This window comes from Micromys minutus, assembly GCF_963924665.1.
Source record: "Micromys minutus genome assembly, chromosome: 12".
In the NCBI taxonomy this organism is placed as follows: domain Eukaryota; kingdom Metazoa; phylum Chordata; class Mammalia; order Rodentia; family Muridae; genus Micromys; species Micromys minutus.
Genome location: NC_137981.1, coordinates 6,196,416 through 6,220,938, shown reverse-complemented (window position 1 = coordinate 6,220,938; position 24,523 = coordinate 6,196,416). Strand labels below are relative to the sequence as shown.

The 24,523-nt window shown below is 40.5% G+C and overlaps 1 pseudogene across 1 annotated transcript; it reads right to left on the bottom strand.

Moving 5' to 3' along the window:
- Positions 1-499: 499 nt before the first annotated feature.
- Positions 500-1,584, bottom strand: LOC308427762 (heterogeneous nuclear ribonucleoprotein A3-like; annotated as a pseudogene). The gene has a single exon. The product of its transcript is annotated as a heterogeneous nuclear ribonucleoprotein A3-like (transcript).
- Positions 1,585-24,523: the final 22,939 nt, after the last annotated feature.

Here is a 24,523-nt window from a genome sequence, read left to right as displayed (position 1 = left end):
TTTTTTTCCTCCAGGTGGTGAGGAGAACCCCTGATTTCCCAAGTAGGGCCTAACCAGTCTTAATGGGCTAAGGGATTGGCGTTTTATAATCATGGTTTTTTTTTTTTTTTTTTTTTGAAAAGTTAAAAATTCCTTAATTTTTTATTCCTGGTACCACTACCACAATTTACAGGGCAATATACCTGATGTAATGAAAAGGAAAAGAAAAAGACAAAGCTACAACAGATAAAAGACCTCAGGAATGTACATCTAATTGACACTACATTGCATTAATCATAGCTGCACTTTTTGCAAACGGTGGCTGTGACAGTCCTGAACAAGAAGGGTTTCCTGTTTAAGCTGCAGTAACTTTTCTGACTGTGGATCCTCGTTCCTCCTGTGGCAGATTGTTACAGTTCCTCTAATGCATTTAGGACGACTGTCTCAAAGTAACCTGCAGCTTTCCTGACACCTCCTCGCTCTCTCTCCTGCTAAGAACTGTAGCCGTTTCTGTTTTATTTTAAAACCTTCTGCTACCATATCTACCACTTCCACCTCCAGATCCATAGCCACGCCATAGGGACTGCCTGAGCTTCTTCCACCAAAACTGCCCCCTTTCATGGGTCCATAATTTGATTGTTGCTGTCCACTGTCATTTCCAAAGTCATTGTAGTTCCCACCACCACCATAGTTACCTCCACCAAAATTCCCTCCTTCATTGTAACCATCATATCCTCCTCCTCCACCACCATAGCCACCGCCTTGGTTTCCATATCCTGGTCCACCACCTCCATAGCCTCCTCTACTGCTGTAACCAGGGCCACCACCATAGCTGCCACCATCACCTCCAAATCCATTATATCCACCATCACCACCTCCATAACTACCTCTGCTGCCTCCACTTCCACCGCCATAGCCTCCTCTTCCACCAAAGTTTCCTCCACGACCAAAGTTTCCTCCACCACCTCCAAAGTTTCCTCCACGACCCATAAAGTTGCCAGAGCCACCTCCACGACCTCTCTGAGATCCAGCTGACTGCATCTCCTGTTTAGAAAGGGCCTTTTTCACTTCACAATTATGCCCATTAATAGTGTGGTATTTCTGAACAACAATTTTATCAACTGTGTCATGATCATCAAAAGTTACAAAAGCAAATCCTCTCTTTTTCCCACTCTGCCTGTCTTCCATAACTTCTATGGTTTCAATCTTGCCATACTTTTCAAAGTAGTCTCTCAGATTATATTCTTCCGTATCCTCTTTAATATCACCAACAAAGATTTTCTTCACCGTTAAATGGGCACCAGGCTTCACAGAATCCTCTCTAGAAACAGCTCTCTTTGGTTCCACCACACGCCCATCGACCTTGTGTGGCCGAGCACACACCGCAGCATCCACCTCTTCTACACAAGAGTAGGTCACAAAACCAAAGCCCCTGGAACGTTTTGTTTGAGGATCTCTCATCACCACACAGTCTGTAAGTGTGCCCCATTTCTCAAAATGTTCTCTTAGGCTGTCATCTGTGGTTTCAAAGCTCAGCCCACCAATGAACAGCTTCCTCAGCTGCTCTGGTTCCTTTGGATCATGGCCCTCCATTTTGAGACCAGACTCGCCTCTTCCAACTCGAGTTCAATATCTATAATCATGGTTTTTATGACCAACCTCCTAGCTGACATACAACATAAGACTTCAACCCTTGAGTGACTACCTCCTTGAAAGTGCCTCTTGTATCCCTTCCCCCCTCCAGGCTCTTGCAGCCATTGAGAAAATCCCAGGCCTTGGTAGGGAAGCTTTCTGGTAAGTCCCGAACTTGCCATATATCACCTCTAGAAGGTCTAAGACTGGCTGAAATTTTGTTATTGAAACTATTCTCAGGATGCCAGTACAGATTATTTAATAACTCCCCAATGGGTACCTCATTGTCTTTGAACATACCTCCAGGATCCCCACTGGGATGTCTCCTGGAAATTTTCAAATCTCTGAAGTTAACGCCCGACTTGAGGGCATCAAAACCAGTGCACCTCTGCAAGAAGGTCTGGACTCATGGGTTCTCAATGGCTCCAAATGGATACTTAATGGCCCACTAGATCCGATTATCTTATGGGATCTTCATACATACTGCTAGTGCTCTGGTAAATGGAAAGTGGTCACCTATGCCCAAGTGTTTACCTATCTTCACTCTAACCCCTTCCTGTGTTTCTCTTGTTCCACAACCCAACTTCTCTTGAAAGACCTGGATAAATTCTGACCCCCTAACAGGTAAAGTAGAAGACCCCTAGCAGGTAGAGTAGAACCAACAATGTAGGATAGTGGTTCAGTGACTCTGTTTCAGGAGCTGACTGACCATAAAACCATAAAAGTTAAAATAACACCTTGTAAACAATCTTGAGAAACCGGGTGTTTCCCTTACAATTCTTCACTGGTATTTTCCAATGACATACTCCCTCCTCCATTAAGTTGTGGTTTTTTCCTTTAAAAATCCTTCTCCCAGCCACTCGGGATCAGACTTCTCTACCCCTGTGTGGGATATGACTTTCGACTCCAGTGTACTGGTTCAGCAATAAACCTTGTGTAATTGCAGCAAGAACGGTCTCTTGTGAGCTTTTCTTTGGAGGGGGGGTCCTGTCTTCCTGAGACTTGAGTGAGGGTCTCCCCTCTGTTGGAGCCTTTCACTCTTAGCCATGAAACCTCTACCAGATGATGCTCCAACCCTCAATCCAGCTAATGAACCACCTCCTTTCCACTGTAGATCTGTTTCCACACCTCCAAAAGCCCAAACCACTGCATCAGTTTCTCCTCACCAGGCTACCCCAGAGCCTCCTTTCTTGACTTCTATAGACCACTCTCCTCCTCCTGTGCCAGCTGCAGGTTGCTCCAATCACCCTGCATTGGCACCTACCTTCACTCCATACATCACCGCTTCAAGGCCACAGTCAAATCCCCAAGTCCTTCTCCCCCAGGTATGCCTTTATTGAGTTTCAGTACATTACTCAGTCTTAAGGTTTAACTTTCCATGATGTACATATGATCCGTACTAATACTTTACTTCCTGGGAACATGTGAGAAAACATGCAGATGAAATTCATCAAATAGAACATATCCAATCTGATCTGAGGCAGTACCTGACCAAGATCCTCAATGGAATCATAATTTCACAGAGATAGATTTATAACCTGACTCCTGGCTGATCTCCATAGGGCAACCTTAAAGCCTTAAAGCCTGAAAAACTCCAAGAGGTCATTCAGGACAAACAGGGAAACCCATCTCAAATTTTAGAATGCCTCACAAAGGTTTTATTGCAATACACTATTCTGGACCCTGAAAAACCAGAAGGTAAGCAACTTCTGGTGACCTACTTCTTTTCCCAGAGCTACTCTGACATAAAAGTCAATGTTAGAAAGCTTTAGAAGGGCCTGCTACTTCCACAGGCAGAAGTTTTGGCACTGGCCTTCCAAGTGTACCATGAAGGAGATGAGAAGACCCACAGACCAAAAAACCATATGCTGGCAAAGGCTGTCCAACCAGCCTTAGATACTGATTCAGATTCCTGGTCTTCTAAGACTCAAAGACCACCAGGATCCTGCTACAAATGTGGTCAACAAGGTCATTGGGCGAGGGCTTGCCCTAACTTCCATAAGCCAAAGAGGCCATGTACTAGATGCCATCAGGAAGAACACTAGGCTATTGATTGCCCTCATGTTGCATAGGACAGAGGGATATCACTCCCAGATAACCCTCCAGTTGATCTTCTAGGCTTGTCTATGGACAGTGAAGGGGCCTAAGCTTTGTTGACCTGATCACTGCCAACACTCGCAGGGAGCCCTGGGAAGCTATCATGGTATATGGGCAGCCCATCTCCTTCCTCGTGGACACTGGGGCCACATATTTGGTCCTGATGGAGTTTGGGGGACCCATTTCCTTCTCTTGTTTTCCTTGTCAGGATAGGTGGACAACCTTACCTTCCTCACTAGACCCCACCACTTAGTTGCAATTTTTAGGGGTGTACCTCTCACCCATTCCTTTTTGTTAGTGCCAACACGACCTGTCCCCTCATTGGGCCCTAGGGCAAGAAATCAGTGTTTTTTGACAACCTTTTACTCTTCACCTCTTTGCAGTTTCTGCTTCCATGATCCTTCCATTAATGAGAGTGAGGTGTTAAAGTCTTCCACTATTATTGTGTGTGGTGCAATATGTGCTTTGAGCTTTAGTAAGGCATCTTTTATTAATGTGGGTGCCCTTGTGTTTGGAGCATAGATGGTCAGAATTGAGAGTTTATCTTGATAGATTTTTTTTTCTTTGATGAGTAAAAGTATCCTGCCTTATCCTTCTTAATAACCTTTGGTTAAAATCTATTTTACTCAACATTAGGACAGCTATTCCAGCTTATTCCCTGGGACCATTCGCTTGGAGGCTTTTTTCCCAGTCTTTTACTCTGTGGTAGTGTCTGTTTTTGTTGCTGAGATGAGTTTCCCGTATGTAGCAAAATGCTGGATCCCGTTTGTGTATCCAGTCTGATAGTTGGTGTCTTTTTATTGGGGAATTGACTTCATTGATGTTAAGAGATATTAAGGAATAGTGATTGTTGTTTCCTGTTATTTTTGTTGTTAAAGGTTGTGTGCTTTTCTTCGTTTGGGTTTGTTGCAAGAAGAATATCTTCTTGCTTTTTCTTGGGTGTAATTCCCCTCCCCCCTTTGGGCATTTTCTATCAATTATTCTTTGTAGGGCTGGGATTATAGACAGATATTGTGTAAATTCTGTTTTTTTTTTTTTCTGGAATATCTTGGTTTCTCCATCTATGGTAATTGAGAGTTTTTCTGGATATAGTAACCTGAGCTGGCATTTGTGTTCTTAGGGTCTGTATGATTTCTGTCCAGGATATTCTAGCTTTCATAGTCTCTGTTGAGAAGTTGTGTGTAATTCTGATCATTCTGTCTTTATATGTTACTTGTCCTTTTTCCCTTACTGCTTTTAGTATTCTTTCTTTGTTTTGACTATTATTTTTTGGGGGAAGTTTCTTTTCTGGTCCAATCTATTTGGAATATTGTAAGCTTCTTGTATAGTCATGGTCATCTTGTTCTTAAAGTTAGAGAAGTTTTCTTCTATAATTTTGCTGAAGATATTTAGTGGGCCTTTTCGTTGGGAGTCTTTGCTCTCTTCTACACCTATTATCCTTATGTTTGGTCTTTTCATTGTGTCCTGTATTTCCTGGATGTTTTGGGTTAGGAGCTTTTTGAGTTTTGCATTTTCTCTGACTGTTGTGTCAATGTTTTCTATGTTATCTTCTGCCCTTGAGATCCTCTCTTCCATCTCTTGTATTCTGTTGCTGATGCTTGCATCTATGACTCCTGATTTATTTCCTAGGTTTTATAACTCCAGGTTTGTCTCCTTTTGTGATTTCTTTATTGTTTCTGTTTCCATTTTTAATTTCTTCACCTTTTGGGTTATTTTTTCCTGTAGCTCTTTAAGTGATTTTTTTGTGTTTCTTTTTTAAGGTCTTCTACTTGTTTACACGTGTTCTCCTGGTTCTCCTGTAATTGTTCAAAGGAATTATTCATGTGCTTCTTGAGGACCTTCATTATCATCATGAAGTATGATTTTGAGTCCATATCTTGTTTTTCTGGTGTGTTAGGAAATCCACTACTTGCTGTGGTGGGAGAACTGGGTTCTTATGTTGCCAGGTTGTCTTGGTTTCCATTGCTTATGTTCTTGCACTTTCCACTTGCTATCTTGTTATCTGTGATTCTAGGTGATCTTGCTGACTCTAAATGAAGTTTGTCTCTCCTGTGGGTCTGTGAGCCCGTGGGCTCAGTAGGGAGATTGTTACTGGGTGTTCTGCTCTTTGTGGGCAGGCTGTGGGATCTGATGGCAGTTACCCAGCTCTGTCACCATGGGCTTTGGTGGGAAAGAGCTTCTGAGGCTCTTCTGGGTGCTCATCTGTCTGCGGGCAAGCCCTGAGTCTCGATGGCAGTGACCCAGCTCTCTCTCTGGGCCAGAATGATACAAAATATTTCTAACCAAACTGTTCATCGGTTCCTGTTACAGTATTACCAGCTGCTGTCCACAGAGGAACCCGTTGTAAACATTTACCAAGTGGACCTCAATGGTGAAAGTCATCTACACCCCAAAATTGACGATGCCCCAAAACAGTAGGAAGCAGGCTAAGAGACATTATACAACTATTCTCTTTTCACTATCGGCTTCCCCCTCACCTCCCTTTTTTATTCTCTTTATGACAAGAAAAGGGAGGTATGTTGGTATTACAAACCGACTTTTGCCTCTGATCCCAGTGGTGACATCACCCACAAGGGACAGGGACCCATGCATCTGTTTCCATGGCAATGACCATACATTCCCAGTGTTCATTTGGTTTACCTCCCACCTTTAACTGAAAGTGGTTATGTCACAGTCTAAATAAAATGCAGACCCTTCCTGCCACCTTTCCCCTTCTTTTTTCTCTCTCTCCCCCAACTTTGTCTTTGTTGTTCCCCAATAAACCTTTTCTACATGGAACTGCATTGGCCTGGTGTGGTCAGTCTGGATGCAAGCTGCAATTCTGTCACAACAATAGTGGCAGAAACTTTGTGTCAGATGGTCCCTTGCCTCTACATTTGGAAGCAGAGAGATGTGAATGTTTACTTTCTAATTTTTAGTCTAGAACTCCAGTATATGAAATGATACCAACAACACTTAGGGTTCATCTTTCCACATTAAATAACCTAATGTAGATAATCTCTCATAGACATGGCCAAGGCTTTCCCTTTAGTGATCCTACATGATGCCACATTGACAGTCTATACTAAGTACCATGCACCCATATGGTGTAGTCTGTATTACTGAGTCTCTCACCCCTAAACACTTTCTGTAGCCAGGAGAAAACCATTTCTCCACATAAACAATACCCCTACATTGCCTATCAAGCAAAGAACTTCAGTGTTTTACCTACAGTGAAGTGGTGAGAACTATCTCTTTCTCTCAGAGCTGACTGCCTCTAAAAGAACAGAATGTCAGGACAAAATGAGGCTGTATCTTTACCATCCACTACCTTTTTCTTGGTCAACAGGAAATTGATAAGATCAAGAAAAGAACAATCCAATGCTGGGGAAGAGACAGACATCATGGGTCCCATAACAACTAGGACAAAGCAGAGAGGGTGTAGACAGTGCCATGGGCTTAAAGCCTTGGTACAAAGCCTTACCATCATTCCACAGTGAGATTTTCCCTAATACTGTGTGCACCAAAAAAAAAAAAAAAAAAAAAAAAAAAAAAAAAAAAAAAAAAAAGCACTAACCAAAATTCTTTATATTTATTGCCAATCCATCACTATTAAGATGAATACATGGATAATACCTAGCAGTCACAAAATAAAATGCTTCTCAAATATACCTAAATTTGCTACAGAGAATTAAGAGCAGAAAATGCTAGTCCCCATATCATCTGTAGAACAATTCTATTTAATTCAAATTTGATTTAAAAAGAGACAAAGATTTTATAGGGGTAAAGTCAACGGTTATATTTTGTTATAATTAATCATCCATTGACTAGACTGGATTAAGAGACACCTAGACATTTTGTCAAACATATTTCTGGTAATTCTTGAGAATGCTGCCCAGTTTAATAACTTTTTTATTTCTTGCATATTTAAATCTTTAAAAAAGATTTATTTTATTTATATGAGTACACTGTAGCTGTCTTCAGACACACCAGAAGAGGGCATCAGATTCCATTATAGATGGTTGTGAGCCACCATATGTTTGCTGGAAATTGAACTCAGGACCTCTGGAAGAACAGTCAGTGCTCTTAACTACTCCAGCCCATATTTTTAAATTTTAGTTTTATTTATTTTACATCCTGACTGCAGTTTTTTTTCCTTCCTCTCCTCCTCAAACCAAACCCCAATCTATTCCTTCTTTATTTCTCTTCAGAAAATGTCAGGCCTCCATGGATCTCAACCAGCCATGATATACCAAATTTGCAGTAAGACTAGACATTTCCTGTCCTATTAAGAATAGACATTGTCACCCAATGGGGAGAAAGAGTCTGAAAAGCAGGCAACCGAATCAGAGTCATCTCTTATTTCCTCTCTTGGAGTCCCACATGAAGACCCAGCTACACAACTATATATATATTATATAATAAAATATATATTATATATAAAATGTAGAGGGCTTAGGTCAGACCCATGTAGGTTCCCTGGTTGGTGGCTCAGTCAGTGAAAGCCCATTGGATCCTGGTTAGTTGATTCTATAAGTTTTCTTGTAGAGTCCTTGATCCCTTTGGTTTTTTCAATCCTTTCTCCCCTCTTTCATCAGATTTCACAAGCTCCACCTAAGGTTTTGCTGTCAGTCTCTGCATCTCTTTTCATCAGCTGCTGGGTGAAACCTCTCTGATGGCAATTGGGCAAGACACCAGTCTGTCCTGACAGGTTCAGTCTGCACCTAAGCACCTCTCTCTCCCTCTCTCTCTCTCTCTCTCTCTCTCTCTCTCTCTCTCTCTCTCTCTCTCTCTCTCTCTCTCTCTCTCTCTCTCAAATCATTTATTTAGTTAATGAACCTGAGTGTATGTCTATGCACCATACTCATGCAGTGCCCAAGGAGGCCAGAAGATCCTGGATCCTCTAGAACTGGAGCTACACAGAGCTGTGAGTATTTATGTCATGGCTAGGAACTGAACCTGGGTCATTTGAAAGAACTGCTGGTGCTCTTAACCACTGAAACATCCCTCTGGCCCCTGATAATATTTTAAAGGTGAAACCATCCATGTAAACAATACTTAGATTAAGATATAAACATTTTTTCCTACTTTAGAAGCCTCCTGTCTTAAACCATACTGTCTGTAGATGTGAGAGGTATATTATTAGGTTTGTGGTTCAGGAAGCTTAATGGAGAAGTCAAATTCTGAATGTGGACTGTTCTAATCTGTAATATGGGGACTTACACTGAGTGTAAACGTGGAAGAAAGAAAAGGGAGCTCACTTTCTCTAGTTGGGGCATTCTTGTTGCTGGACATCAGGATCCAGGTTCTGCATTTGAACTTGGACTTGAAAGATCTCAGGCCTTTTGCTTTTCCCAAGATCTCCATCACCAAGCTCTTGTTCTGAGGCTCTCTGATTCTTGGACAGGCAGCTACTGTTCCCAGATTAGTGGACTGTAGGTCATTGTGAATCTCTTACTTATAAATCAGTGTAATCCCACTCTATAGCTGTATAACTCTATAACTGAATCATTGAGTTCTGACCAAGTTAGCATTTATTTATACAATACTGGAACTTTATGATCTTTTATGAGACCATTATAATTGCTTGCTTTGCTCTTTGTTTACAGGTCTTTACTTGTTTTTGGCTTTGTCATTGGCTTTCAGATGGTTGATTGGTCCGTTTTTTAAAATGGTCTCACCATAAAGCCTGTCCTCAAATACCTGCTCCTCCTGCCTCAACCTCCTGAGTGCTGGACTCACTGGTTGTTTTATTTCTTATTCTTTACAAATATTTTAGTTTTTTAAAAACTAAGAGTTATTATTGAAAATAGATTTTTATAAAATGTATTCTGACTAAAGTTTCCCTCACTCTGCTTCTCTTAGTTCCTCCTCCTCTCCCCTCCACCCAGATCTGCCACCTTTCTGTCTCTCATTAGATACACACAAAAAGTATAAAATAAAATAAAATCAGAAAAAAAAACAGAGGGGAAAAGGGGGCACAATAAACAGATACAAATGCAGAGACCCATTCATTCACACACTCAGGAACCTAATGCAAAACTAGAAGCCATATATACATGCAAGGGATCTGTAGGGTTAAAAAAATACAAATACAAATACAAATAAAAAAAAAAAAACTACAACAAACAAATTCTGACATGACATATAAGACAAGGAACTCCAAAGATGCTGTTGAGTTTCTGTTGGCCAGCAACTGCTGGGCATGTGGCCTAGCTACCCTTAAGAGTAATTGAGACTCCGTTGGAAAACACTAATTTTTTTTTTGTAAGTGTTTATCAATTAGAGATTGCCTCTGTGTTAGGATGAGGCATGTGTCCACTTCTTTCAGCTTTCAGACTCTATCTGCTTTAGACCCTCGTAGGTCCTGTCCTACCTTGGGCTTTGTGAGTTCATATGTACAGCTGTCTTGCTGTATTTTTGAAAGACCTGGTTTCCTTGGTTGGTGTCCTCCATTAACTCTGGCTCTTATACTCTTTCAACTTCCTCTTCTGCACGGTTCCCTGAGCCCTGAGGAGAGGGATTTTTATTGCTATATTCTTTTAGTACAATGGTTCTCAACCTTCCTAATGCTGTGGCCCTTTAACACAGTTTCTTGTGTTGTGGTCACCTCCCAAGCATCAAATTATTTTGTTGTTACTTCATAACTATAAATTTGCTACTGCTATAAATTGTAACATAAATATGTGTGTTTTCTGATTATCTTGATGGTAAAAAATATACAGTGGTACCATATACAAAGGAAATGGAATAAGTGAAGAATAATATCTTAAGGCAATGATGTATTTGAAAAACAAGTCTGAAGGACAAGAAACTTAAAAATGAGTTGCAATATGGTAACAAGTAATAGAAATAAAAGATTGTCAAAGATTGGAATGGAAAAGTCTTAGATATGAACAGAGAACAGAGAACTGTTCACTGAAGGAAACCATGACGATGTGTTGGGAGTGGTCTGTAAACACAAGAACAGCATTTTTTTTTTTTTTTTTTACATTGTGTGTGTACAAAAGGGGGAGGAGGTCCCTACGAGCATCATTACTAACACTGAAACAATCCAGGTAAGGTAAGAATAAGACTTGGGTTCAGCTCTAAGTTAGTTAGTCTGAACAGAGCTAAAACTTCCAGAGTCCGACTAGGCAGTTTGTTTTACACATTTAAACACAGTAAAACTTTGAGAAAAAAAAAATCTCCTCTTGACAATTATCATTATAAAGCCTTAGTTATGGCTGTACAGAAACTTCCTTACAAAATACATCTCTTTACCAAAGGACCTGTGACTCTTTACACAAGTACTAGTTGTTTATATTGACTGTGAAACAATGCTCAGCAGTCTGGAACTAGGGAGGAAGAATTTGTAAAAAACATAATAGCAAACTCTTGCTGAATACACAGAACATCTTCATGAGGATGGGAGAAACAGTGCTCAGGATTCTGGAGGATTGAATGAGGGGTGGCTTTACAGAATAGTAAAGATTAACAGATATTAACCCACCTCTTCACAGACTTCTGGGCAGAAAACAGGTGAAAAAGCCTGCATGTTTAATGAGTCTAATTCCTAATGGTATCTGTAAGCTGTATCTTCTACAGTACAAGAAGAACAGAAGTGGACTGGAGAGATGGCTCAGTGATTAAGAGCACTGCCTGCTATTCCAGAGGTCCTGAGTTCAAATCCCAGAAACCACATGGTGGCTCACAACCATCTGTGGTAAGATCTAATGCCTAACTCATGTATAATAAATAAATAAATTTTAAAAAAAGAAGAACAGAAGTATCCTAAGGCTGTACAGACACATGGGCAATACCTAAAGACAGAGCAGAGATGGAAGAGACAGAAACAAGGGAAAGGAAATAGAAGGATTCTGAGTCTATGTATAAAAGACTACTTTGAACTGAATTAACTCTGTAACATGAACATTCATAAGACAGGGTCAAGGCTATGATCTTGAGATCAAATGTCTTGAGGTATTAGACAAGAAGCAACACAGGACAGGAATGCTGGAAGAAAGGGAGGCTCCTGAGGCAAGCCCTACAATTGTTGCAGCAGTATGATAAAATTATATGTGAAATGCAAAGTTGAGTCAACACATAAACATCAATCAACGTGCATATGATTTCAGTAGAAGCTGAAAGTATTTTAGGAAAAAACAAATCTCAATACTTACCAATGAGAAAAAAAACTCTCAATAAATAAAAAATTAAAAAGAGCCTCTTAAATCTCTTAGCAGTAATATTTAAAAGCCCACAGTTATGTACTCAAAATGAAAACATAAATGCTTTTCCTCTGGAGACAAGATAATGTTCATCTTTTAATGAACATAAAATGAGAGTTTCTGGTAAGAGCTAAAAACTTACATTTGAAAAAAGAACTAAAATGTCATAAATAATAAGATCATTTACAAGAAAAAAAGTAATAAATTATTTCTCTTCTTGGGGCTGGGTGAGGCTGCATAGCAGTTAAAAGCACTGACTGCGATTTCAGAGGTCCTGAGTTCAATTCCCAGCATCCACATGGTGGCTCACAGCCACCTGTAATAGAATCCGATGCCCTCTTCTGGTGGACTGTATTAAATGCAGGTTTATTGGGAAGCTGCTCTCTAGGGAGTTCAAGGAAGTTGCAGTGGGAAGAGAGAGAAAAGAGACAGTAAGAAAGTGTAGAGAAAGAGAGAGGGGGGGGGGGGGAAGAGGAGACCAAACTGTCTGGATTACATACAGAAAAGCATCTGGGGGGAAGAGCAGCAGCACAGCCTCTGGGCTGTAAAGTTCAGGGTTGGGGGAAGGGTATGCCAGGTAAGGACTGAGGGATGCTAAGAGAACCTGGAGGCCAGGTCTGCTCTGATATGTGTAAAATATGTATTTCAGCCCCCGTCCCAGGGCCTGAAACCAAACACTAAGAAACCCATTAAAATGGTTTAAGTCAGGGATTCTGGTTTAAGGTTATGAGCATTAAGTAGCTGTGGGGGTAATAAGCATTAAAGTGAGTTTTTAAATATAATTCATGAATAGTACTAAAGAGCAGAAATAAACGTATTGAAAGATGTGCTACATATTTATGTTGCTTAGAAGAATTGAGGAAGATCTCTGAGACAGCAAGTTTGTGGATTGGAAGCCCACTGTTCCTAAATTGTTCGAAACAAAGCAAACCCAAGGGAGAACACAATGCATTGTCATGTCCATCTCACAGTGAGTGCATTAGCGCTGGACAATAAAACCAAGTAAGTAAATAGGGCAATCTCCACAGCAAGATCGCTGAGTGTATGTGGCTTCGGTAGATGTCAACTAGGCAAAGATTGATTACTTCCCAGGGTGGCTTTCCTGTGTGTTTTCAGGGACAGAAAAGGGCAGAAGTGACAATGTGTGCATGCCAGGAGGCAGGACAATTGTCACTCATCTGTACTGGATGGCATGAATGCACTTTCTCTGACTTCCCCTGCTTCCCTGGCCTAGATCAACTGTATGTTTCTATTGGAAAAAAGGATGCTAGGATATGGGAGATACATCACGGTTAGAGTCAATTAGAAATCACGTAGCTGGGGCTCAATGGTTAAGAGCACTGGATATTCTTCCAGAGGTCCTGAGTTCAATTCCTGTCAACCACAGGGTGGCTCACAACCATCTGTCGTGTGCTCTGATACCTCTTCTGACTGACAGGTGTCCATGCAGACACAGCACTAGTATACATCAAATAAATAAACCTTTAAAGAAAAAAATTACACAGCCAGGCGCTGTGGTGCATGCCTTTAATCCCAGCAAATGGGAGGCAGAGAACTCTGTGGGTTTGAGCAAGTTTTCAGGACAACCAAGGCCACATAGAGAGACTTTCTCACTGTGACTTCCTTCAAAACAAAAGGCAGCCCAGCCCTTTGATCTTAACTTAACTTAAAGTCAGTTTATTTTTGCTAAAAAGTTAATGTAAGTCACTGAAGGAAACTATATTTTTAAACATGTTACAGTTGGGGCTGGAGAGGTGGCTCGGGGTTTAAGAGCACTTTTGCTCTTTCAGAGGCCCAGAGTTTGGTTCTCAGTATGCACACAGTGCCTCACCACCATCTTTAACTGCAGTTCCAGGAGATCTGATGACCTCTTCTAGACTTTGGACATCAGACAGGCAGTCAGTATAAATGGAGTCAGTCACTCATAGGTAAAAACAAATAACTTGCAAAAGTCTAAGAATTAGAACTGGTAGGAGAACTCAGCACACCTTCAATTAAAACGGAGCTCGTGTCTGAACACAAAGTAAAGCTTTTCACCCTGTAGAAGACACAAGAAATCAATGTGAGGCTGAGGCCGGAGAAGGTTAGAAAAAGGTTGAGACACGAAAACATGATATGTCCAAAAGTAAGTTTGGGGCGGAGAATGCCAGAGGCAGAGTGCACAAGGCTGTGGTTTTATTCACCTACATTGAAAAGAGAAACACTGAACTAGAGGTCCTGAGTTCAATTCCCAGCAACCACATGGTGGCTCACGACCATCTGTAATGAGATCTGATGCCCTCCTCTGGTATATCTGAAGACAGCTACAGTGTACTTACATATAATAAATAAACAAATCTTATAAAAAATTTGTTTTCAAGACACCACTATCTACTTAATACAAGCAAAAGCAAGGCACAGACTGGGAGACAGTTGTTCAGCACATAGCATCTGGTACATAATTGTTTTATTCATATATAAAAAAAATCTTTGGTAGAAAGTATGAGATAACAGCACAATTAAAAGCTGATCATACCACATAAAATACAATTATAATGCCTATTATTATCATCATTATATTTTATAAAGCTTTCATACAACCACAGTGGAATTCTTACAGTGCTGACATAGTTAATGGGATGTGAAACAGACAGGATACTCATTCATACTTTACTTTTCTAAGCACTATTGAGCAACACAGTATGGAAAAACAGTTGACTGTTCTTTATAAGATTAAATATACTTGTATGACCAAGCAATTCTATTTCTAGGTGTTCATCTAAAAGAAGCAGAAACTATGTGGTATTTCACTTTTTTCAGAATGACCTCCAGATAGAAATAAGTGAAAATATTCACTAACAGGTAAATAGAAAAGTACTGTATTTATGAATTTAGAAATGAGGCATCGATAAGTAATAAATGGATGAATTATTGTTATATACAATACCATGGATGTATCTTAAGAGTGTGTTGAATAAAAGAAACTTGAGGCTAGCAAGATGGTTCAGTGGGAATGGAGGTGCTTCCTGACAAGCCTGATGAGCTGAGTTCAATTCCTGAGACCCACCTGTAAAGGAAAGAAACCAACCCTGGCAAGTTGCTCTCTCACCTCTGTATGTAAGCAGTAGTGTGCACATGCTTACACACCCGCTATTGCTGTGAAGAGACACCATGTCTGAGTCAATTTATAAAGGAAAATGCTTACTGAAACTCATGGATCCAGAGGGTTAGAGTCCATGACCATCATAATTGAGAACATGGCACCACGCCCATCAAGGCCACACCTCCAAATCCTTTCCAATCTGTTCATTCTCATTCAAACTACCAAAGTAATAAATACATTTATTTTAAAAATAAGATGCTAATGATATGGCATGACAGATTTTGTTTTGTTTGCTGGAGTGGTAGGAGAGAAAGATGAGGATTGTTTTTTTTTCCATGTACAATTTCACAGTATAGTCAATCCCTGAGGGAAGTCAGGGCATGAACTTAAACAGCAAAAATCTAAAAGCAGGAGCTGATGCAGAGGCCATGGAGGGGTGCTGCTTACTGGTTTGCTTCCCCTGGCTTTTTTCAGCCTGCTCTCTTATAGAACCAGGACCACCAGCCCAGGGATGGCTCCACCCACACTGAGCTGCCCTGCCTCATCAATCACCAATGAAGAAAATTAACCACAGGTTCCTCTTCCTGAGCTTCTGAGTTCAATTCCCAGCAACCACATGGTGGCTCACAGCCATCTGTAATAATGGGATTGAATGCCCTCTTCTGGTGTGTCTGAAGACAACTACAGGGAACTCATATACATAAAATAAATTTTTAGAAAATCTAAGAAAGAAAAGTTAATATGTCTTAGACCTGTCTACTGAGGAGACTTGGCAATAATAATCATCTGTAAAGCAGGCACCCCTGACTCTGACTCTGATTCCAGTTTGGAAAATTATTCATTTGTATTATTCAACATGAGACTGCCCTACTTAGCCATAAAGTCAGGCAGCTCTAAGGACTGCTTGAGTCATGCTAAAAACTCAGTACTTAAATAAGGAATTCCTCACTAGCAAAGAGGAGACAAATTGATGATTAATAATGAATCCAGAAGTTCTCTGTCTCCGCCTCTCTGTCTCTGTCTTTCTCTCTCTCTCTCTCTGTCTCTGTCTTTTATACACACTCACACACTCACATGCACATGCACACACACTCACACAGACACACATACACACTCACACACTCACATGCACACTCAAACACACACGCACACACACACACACACACAAAACCTGTTGGGGCTAGAGAGACAATTCAGTGGTTAAGAGTGCTCACTGCTCTTTTGGGGGACTTGAGTTCCAATCCCAGCATCTACATGGCAACACACAATCTCTTGTAACTCTGCTTCCAGAGGATCTGATGTCTTCTGGCCTTCTTGCATTCATGTAAGCCTGGTATTTACATACATCCATTCATGTGTATGCATACAAAAGTATTTTTTAAATTAAATTACCTGTTAATTCCACTTTTGTTAGACAAAAATTTTAAGAATTGATGGGAAAAATATTTTCAAAGAAAACCTCCAGTGATATACACCTGTAATCCAGGCCACATGCACGGTTGAGGTTGAAGCAAGAGAATCATGAGATTGAGGCCAGCCCAGGGAGCTTAGAAAGAATCTGTCTTAAACTAAAACTAAAACAGCCATAGGTACAGCACCGAGTGAGTGCTTGCTTGCTTAGTCTGTGAGTAGCCCTGTACTAGAAAAACTACAATAGAAAATTTCAAGTCAATAAATTGAGAGTGAGGACTGAGGTTGCCTCTTCCACATTAGAGTAATTGTCCAACATGAATTGAACCTGCATTCCATGCCCAGCATCTTCATAGATTGGGTATGGTAGTGCCTGCCTAGCATTCTAGAAGTAGAAAATTGAAGTTTAACCTTGGCTGAATGGTAAATCAAGGCTGCTCTGGGATGTATAAGACCCAACCTTTAAAAAATAGTGACAAACAAATATATTGCCCCTAAATTTCCTAAATCTAGGTACTAACTGCTCAGTGCTATGATGCAAGAAAGCATCTGGACCTTAGGTACCTTTCTGGAAAAGCACACAGCCAGTGCTGTAGTTTTCCAGAGAAAAAGATCTTTGAAGTTAATCAAATTTTATTTTTTAAAAAATTAACTAATCAATTTAAATATTATGTCTATTGGTGTTTTGCCTGAATGCATGTCTGTATATCATGCATTCCTGGTGCCTGCAGAGGCCAGCAGAGAACATCAGATTCTCTGGAACTGGAGTTACTGATGGTTGTAAACTGCCAAATATGTGCTGGGAATTTAACCAGAAGTGAAGTTAGTGCTCTTAACTGCTGAGTGATCGCTCCACAACATAATCTAGTTTTCTGGTGGTACTACAAACTTGCAAAAAAATTATGTCCTATAGAAATGTGTTGGATGATCTCATAGAATGAAGCCAGGTGAATCCAGATAGTAGGAAATGATGAAATTCAAACAAGCTAAGTCACTTTGTCAAAACTTGCAGAAAAGAAAAAAACCAACCAAAGCAAACAAACAAACAACAAAACAAGAGGAGAAAAGATGAATCTGCACTACTAAATAGATCCTGAACAAGCACAATCAGAATACAGAGAGCTTCCATTAGTAACTCTTCATTGCTGACACAGCATTGAACAAAAGCAACTTTGGAAGGGAAGATGTTTTGCCTTTGGTTTCAGAGTTTTAAGTCCATGACCAGCTGGGTTCATTGTGGTTCCTGATAAGCCAGGACATCATGGTGAAGAGAAGAAATTAGCTCAGTGCCTGGTGGCTGGGAAACTGAGAGTAGTCTACAGGATTGCAATGCAAGAGCATTTCCAGTAATTAAATGGACTCATAAAGATCAAACAATGCATTACTGCATAGAAATCAAAAGAGGAACCAAACAATTCCTAGAACTAAGTAAAATTGAAAACAACAACAACAACACACACACACACACCAAACCACTACAATACAGTTGTATTGTTCTAAGCACCTACATTAATAAAAATCACAAAGGGGACTACATGGCTTAGTAGTTGAGCACACTTGTTGCTCTAGCATAGGATGAAGCTTCCATTCCCAGTACCCACACGGCAGTTCACAATTATCTATAACTGCAGCTCTAGGGTATCTAGTACCCTCTTTTGGTCTTCTCTAGAATTACATGAACATGGTGCACTTACATATATGGTTGCAAAATATTCACACCCATAAAATAAAAATACATAGAATCTTTTGTTTTTTTTTTAATTAAAAAAGAACAAAAATTACTTAATGTTCCCAAGAATTAAAAAAATGAACAAACCAAAGTAGATTCAGTAGACAGGAAGAAATAATAAAAATTTGTACATAAATTAATAATATAGAAACAAAACAGTACAAAGAAGAAATACTAAGAAAATCTATGTTCAACAGATTCTTAGTCCAATTAACCAAAAGAAAGACAAAGGAATCTCAAATGAGCAGAACTAGAGATAAACAAAAAATTATAAACACACACACACACACACACAGAGAGAGAGAGAGAGAGAGAGAGAGAGAGAGAGAGAGAGAGAGAGAGAGAGAGAGGAGGGAGGGAGGGAGGGAGGGAGGGAGGGAGAGAGAGAGAGAGAGAGAGAGAGAGAGAGAGAAGATAGACAAAAAGATAGGGAGGAAGAAAGGGAGGAAGGAAGAAAAAGGAAGGAAGGAAGGAAGGAAGGATGAGGGAAATTTTCAGATTACTTTTAAGAAACTGTTTCATAGTTTTCAAACTATTTTTTGGAACTTACTATTTCAAAGGTCAGGGTGATTCCCTGGCAGGCTGCAAATTGGAAGCTTAAGAGACTAGGTCTAAGAACTGGGCAAGTCCAGGCAAGTCAGTTACTAGAAAATACCCCAGGCTTCAGGCACCTAGTCAGAAAACTGCCCTGCCATCAGAAGCTGCCCAGCCACGTGGCATGAGGCAAGGACAATGGGTTAGCAACAGTTTCCAGACTTCCCCAGCAACAGTTTGAACCTCCCTCAGGCACCAGCAATGGCTCTGGTATATCTGTAGAGATAGATCCAAGATTAAGATAGAGGTCACCTACCCCTCCCTGGAATTCCCTAATGTGCTTTAAATTAGACTTGCAAGCTCACTTGGCTGTCTCTCTATCTTGGTAATGGGAAACCCCAGCATACTAGACTTCTGCAGAATAAAACACTCTCTGTGTTTACATGTTATTTGAGTACAGGGTATAATTCCTCAGTGAATCATGGGCGCTTACACTATTATACATTGAAAACTGCCCAGTCTGTCCCTGGTTCAGCATTTAAGTGTACTGGTAAATATTAAAAATGATAACCTTTTATCACGTGCTATGGCCAGCTCCTGTGGGGCCACATGGCACTGCAGGGTATCTTCAACTTAGTGGCTTCAGGCCAAGTCTGTGTTTATATGTTAAATTCTCAATCCACCAATCTTCTACACAATGAGTTTACAACCAGTATACAAAGATATAAACTGCCTATCTAGATAAGATAAATTGTCTCATAAAGACCTTTAGAAATAATCATAACAACCTTATCAATCTAGGAATATGCAGAGAGAAACATCCATCTCTGCTTCCATCTTGCTTCCTCTCTGTCAATCTCCTGCTTTCTCCACCTTCTCTCTCCTTACCAGAACTCTGCCTCTGCCCACTCTCTACAGTCCAATCATGTTCCACCTTGGCATCATCCTGCACTTAAGTAGTCAGCATTTATGTTTCCTTTTGTGTGTTTTGCATTGTAAACATGTGATTCTGTTTTAAAGTCCCAGTTGACTCCTGGCTTCTTTGTGCAAGGATCCTGTAGGCTTATTGTGGCTTGTCTAGTTCACCTGTACTTTGGAACTGCCTTTAATCAGTCGTTAATCAGAGTCTCCTATGTCACACAGAAATCCAAAGTTCTTAGATTCTATTCAATATAAAAGAGAGAAAAGCACCTCAAAATTAAAAAAAAAAAATCCAGACAAATGTTACTGTTATAAAAGGATCCCATTTCAGCCTGAACTGCCAATTTGAAGCCTATCATGGAGTCAGCCTAGCCTCCTCAATCAGAACCTATTGGCTGGAATTGTAACCTTGCTGAAAACAGTCTGCCTGTCTCTTTCATCACAGCCTCTCAGGTGTACATGCATTCCTCGGCTTCTCCACTTTCTTCCTACCTTGACCAACCTTTTCCTCAGATTTCTCCTTGGTCTTGGCCTACTTTACTTGCCTTCACAGCTGACTTGGCCTTCTGTTCATCCTTCTTAGTCTTCTTAGCCTTCTCTTGGCTCCGACCTCAGAGCTGTCCTTCATAAGCAGGAAGTATCTCCGTGGCCTTTGCTTGCATCTGAGGTCTGCCTACAGAGCTCCTCTGATTCTGTATGCGCTTCTGCATCAATGATATAAGCATGCCCTCATTGATGCTCTGCAGCAAGAACTTCTCAGTGTTCTTTTCTAGATCCATTACACCATCTTCTCCATTTCTACCAGCCTAACAATGTTCAAAGGTTATATCTCCTGTTACATTAGAACCATGTGTTCTTGTGATCAGAAAAGCTGAGACTAAGCCATGTGCTTCTTGATAATAAGGATACAAATGTTTCATCCTAAGATGATCATGTAGAACTTAAGAATTACATGGTCTAGCATCACAGAGATGACTTGGCACATGAGAGAGCCTCGTTTCCCAGGTCTAAGTACCTGAGTTTGGTCCCTGGAACCTTCATGGTAGGTGGAGAGACCCATTCTGGAAAGGTAAACACATGCACTATAATAAAAAAAAGTTACATGGTCTAGATTAAACAAATGATACATCAGATCAAGACTTTCAACACCCATGGCTACTTTTATGTGACTTTGAATTAAAGAAAAAGGCATGTCTAAACAAGAAACAACCTACTGTGCCCTTTCAAAAAAGACTCAGGGATTTGATGTAATGAAATCTGCCCATGGGTCCTATTTTACCCAAACTGCCTGGATAAGGGCTATTTCTGCCTAGATATCTTAGTATGCCTAACTGTTTCAGTACACAAGGTGGGGGTTGGTAACAGTGGGAATATTTCTATTCTGCACTGGAATAAGTATAGAAATATGTTTGCTTCTGTAAGAGAGGTGGGTACTCAATGATGTGATGCCAATTGTTTCTTATTTCTACATCTGCCCAAGACAACTCTTAGCAATACTGATCAGATGGGGGACTGCTGCAGCAGCCTTGGCTCAGGACTGTGACACACAGAAGCCAGTTTAGGAGGGTCCCTGTTTCCCTCAACTCCTCCCCCATTTCAAGCACACTGAAGCCCTTGGCTTAGTGAACACACCTACTGTTCAGTCGAACCTTGGGCTGTTTCAGCATGTTCCAAAGTAAAGCAATCAAGTTAGTACAGACCAGCACTGTTTGAAATGGACGATAATGAGCTTTAATCTTTCTAATGAATTCATTAGTCGGTCATACAGTACTGAAAGTGGTTTGTACTCTTGGATTGTAAATTACATTTTGGTTAGACATTAACTTTCTCAGCCTCCTCCCAGCAACTTTCTCAGTAGCCCCAGTGGGATCAAACAATCTCCAGCCTTCTGTAAGACTTTGCTTTACTTTTGCCTAATTATGCTGACTCAAGACTTTTTACAGAACATCTTTATCATACTGTTAAAAAACAAAGTAATGTTTAATCTAACGTTTTTGGTCACATATTTTGGGGGTCAGGGGAGGCTAGCAGTATAGAAAGTCGTTAAGGGTCGTGTATTTTGTGGGTTGTACAGCTAGTTCCCAGATTGTCCTGGCAGGGAGAGGAGAGCTACCATCACACTCATGGTACTTCTTCCAGAGTGAGCTCCCTCCTGGCCTAGGTCCATAATCTCAGTCCCCTCCATCACTGCCCTTTCTGACTGCTCCAACACTTTCTCCTAACATGTGCTTCAATATGTTCTCTATGTCTCATCATACACAATCGAGTCATTGTTTTGCAGTTCCCATAGATTTCCCTCTGCACCAGGGTCTGCTGGCAAACGCATCCTTTCTCACCCCCCCTCTTTTTCCTTAGAGCTCTCTTATTTTCATCCCACTATATCTTGTGCTAGCAGCTCAGTCAGTTGAGGGCACTCCTTGCTATTCATCTCTATCATCTCTTCCCTCTGAATACTGACCACACAATGACCACATTGTCCACCTCATCTACACACCGCCCACTTAGTGCCTATTGCAATCCCTTCAAGCTACTAGATTCTATAAAACCTGCACTTTCTACTTTTTTAAAAAACAACTAATTAAAATTCCGTTGTAGGGCTGGAGAGATGACTCAGAGGTTAAACAGATTGTTTTTCTAGAAGTCCCGAGTTCAATTCCCAGCAACCACATGGTGGCTCACAAACATCTGTAATGGGATCTAATGCTCTCTTCTGGTGTGTCTGAAGACAGCAACAACATATTTACATTAAAAACAAATTACATTGTGGCCTATGCCATATTTAAACTGCTTTATTGTTTGTTTTTTTTTTCTAGTATGTTTTGTTATATTTCCACTAAGAAGACACACAGAGGTTATTATATTAAAGATGCAAACATTAGCTAGGTATAGTAGTACATGTCTATAATTCCAGCATGTGGAAGCCAGAGGGAAGAGAACAAAAAATCTAAGGCCAACTTAGAAACAAGTGCAAAACCAGAATGTGTTGTATAAGATGGTGTCTCAGGAAACAAAAAAGCAAATGTGTACAAAATGGGATTCACACATGTAGATCATTGGCATCTTGCTGAGGGATTGCCACTGCTATTATTTTAAAATAGAAACTAAACATCCTTTTTACCTAGAAATTCTAAAAAGTATTTTATGATACATGTGTATATCTATCCCCTTATTACTGTTTATAAATATTTCAGAGTCATTTGTTTTTTTCAAGTCTTTCTCTTCTTTTAAAAACTCTAACTAAGGGTTTTCTGGCAATATCCTGGAGTTTTTGGAGATCCTCTATCTTCCCAGGCCAACTCATAAGGAGTGCGGTGGTTTGAAAAAGAAAGGCCCCTTAGGCTCATATATTTGCATGCTTAGTCACCAGTGAGCAGAACTCTTTGAAGGGATTATACGGATTAGGAAGTGTGGCCTTGTATGAGGAGGAAGTGTTTTAAAAAACCCAGGTCCAGTAAACTGCCCTGCCTCAGCTCCTGCTGCCTGCAGATGCAGACAAAGAACTCTAAGCTACTTCTCTAGCACAATGTCTGCCTGTGTGCTGCAGATATAATGCTTTTATTCAGGTAAGTTTCCCTGGTCATGGTGTCTCTCCACAGTAATCAAACAGAAACCAAAGCAGAGAGGCCATCCATACCAGACACTGGAATTTTCATTTTGAAATCTATGACTTTGAATCTGAGGTGGGAAGAAAGCTCAGTGGGTGAAGTGTTTGCTTATGAGTCTTCAGAACCCACATTGTAAATAAAATCTAGGCATGCTGGTGTGTGGGTTTAGAATCCCTCTCTTGCAAGACAGAGGTAAGTAGGTGAGTAGTAGATCCCTAATATTTCTGACCTGCATAGTCTACTTGGCCAACTCCAGGCCAGTGAGAGACCTTGTTTCACACAACTTATTGTATGGATCCTGATGACATATGAGACTTTTCCTTTGACCGCCACATATATGCAAACATGTGCTTGCACATACCCCTCAACACACACAAACTTGTCCCCCATAAGCTTTTATAAGCTTTTAGTTTCATATTGGAAGGGTCCATGATTCGACACAGAATGATACTCCAGACCCACATACTATGTTAAAGCAAAGTGTTTTATTCTGCAGAAGCTCAGCATGCTGGGGTCTCTTACTACCAAGATAAAGAGACTACCAAGTGAGCTTGAAGGCCTGATTTAAAGCAGATTAGGGGATTCTGGGCTAGTTAAGCTTTATCTTGCTCCATTTTTAGGGACATTCGATTACCATGGGCATGGGGAGTGTCCTTGCTTCAGGCCAGGTGGCTGGGTAGCATCTGATGGCTGGGCAGTTTCTGACTAGCTGTCAAAAGCCTGGTTTTTTTTTTTTTTTTTTTTTTTTTTTTTTTTTTTTTTTTTTTTCTAGTAATGGACTTGCCTGGGCCTGCCTGGACTTGCCCAGTTCTTAGGCCTAGTCTCCTGAACTGCTAATTTGAAGCCTGTTATGGAGTCAGCCTGTCTCAATATAATCTGTTATTTTCCAATTGTAGTCACACATCCTAAGGGACTGTGGTTCTGTTCAGAGAGTCTTTGCTTCTGATGAGGTGGTCTCTCTCCCTTTTCACCAAACGCTTTGAGACTTTCAGATACTGTGTTCAGGTCATAGATTCACTTAAAGTTTATTTTTGTGCAGGGTGAGTGATGGGGTTTGACCTTCAGCCTTATAGATGTGCCTTCCAGTTTTTCTAGCGCTATTTGTTGAAGAGGCTGTCTTTTCTCCAATGTGTATTTTTGGGACCTCTGTAAAAACGTAAAACAACAACAAACAAGTGGCTATATAAAACATAGGTTTATATCTACATCTTCTAACCCACCACAAATATGTCTGTCTGCATTGCCTTAGAGGCAATTCCTCTAGGCTTCTCCCAGGTACCTAGCAACAACTCCATCACTTGCTGACACCAGGTGTGCTATAAAAAGACTGCCTGCCACCTGCGTT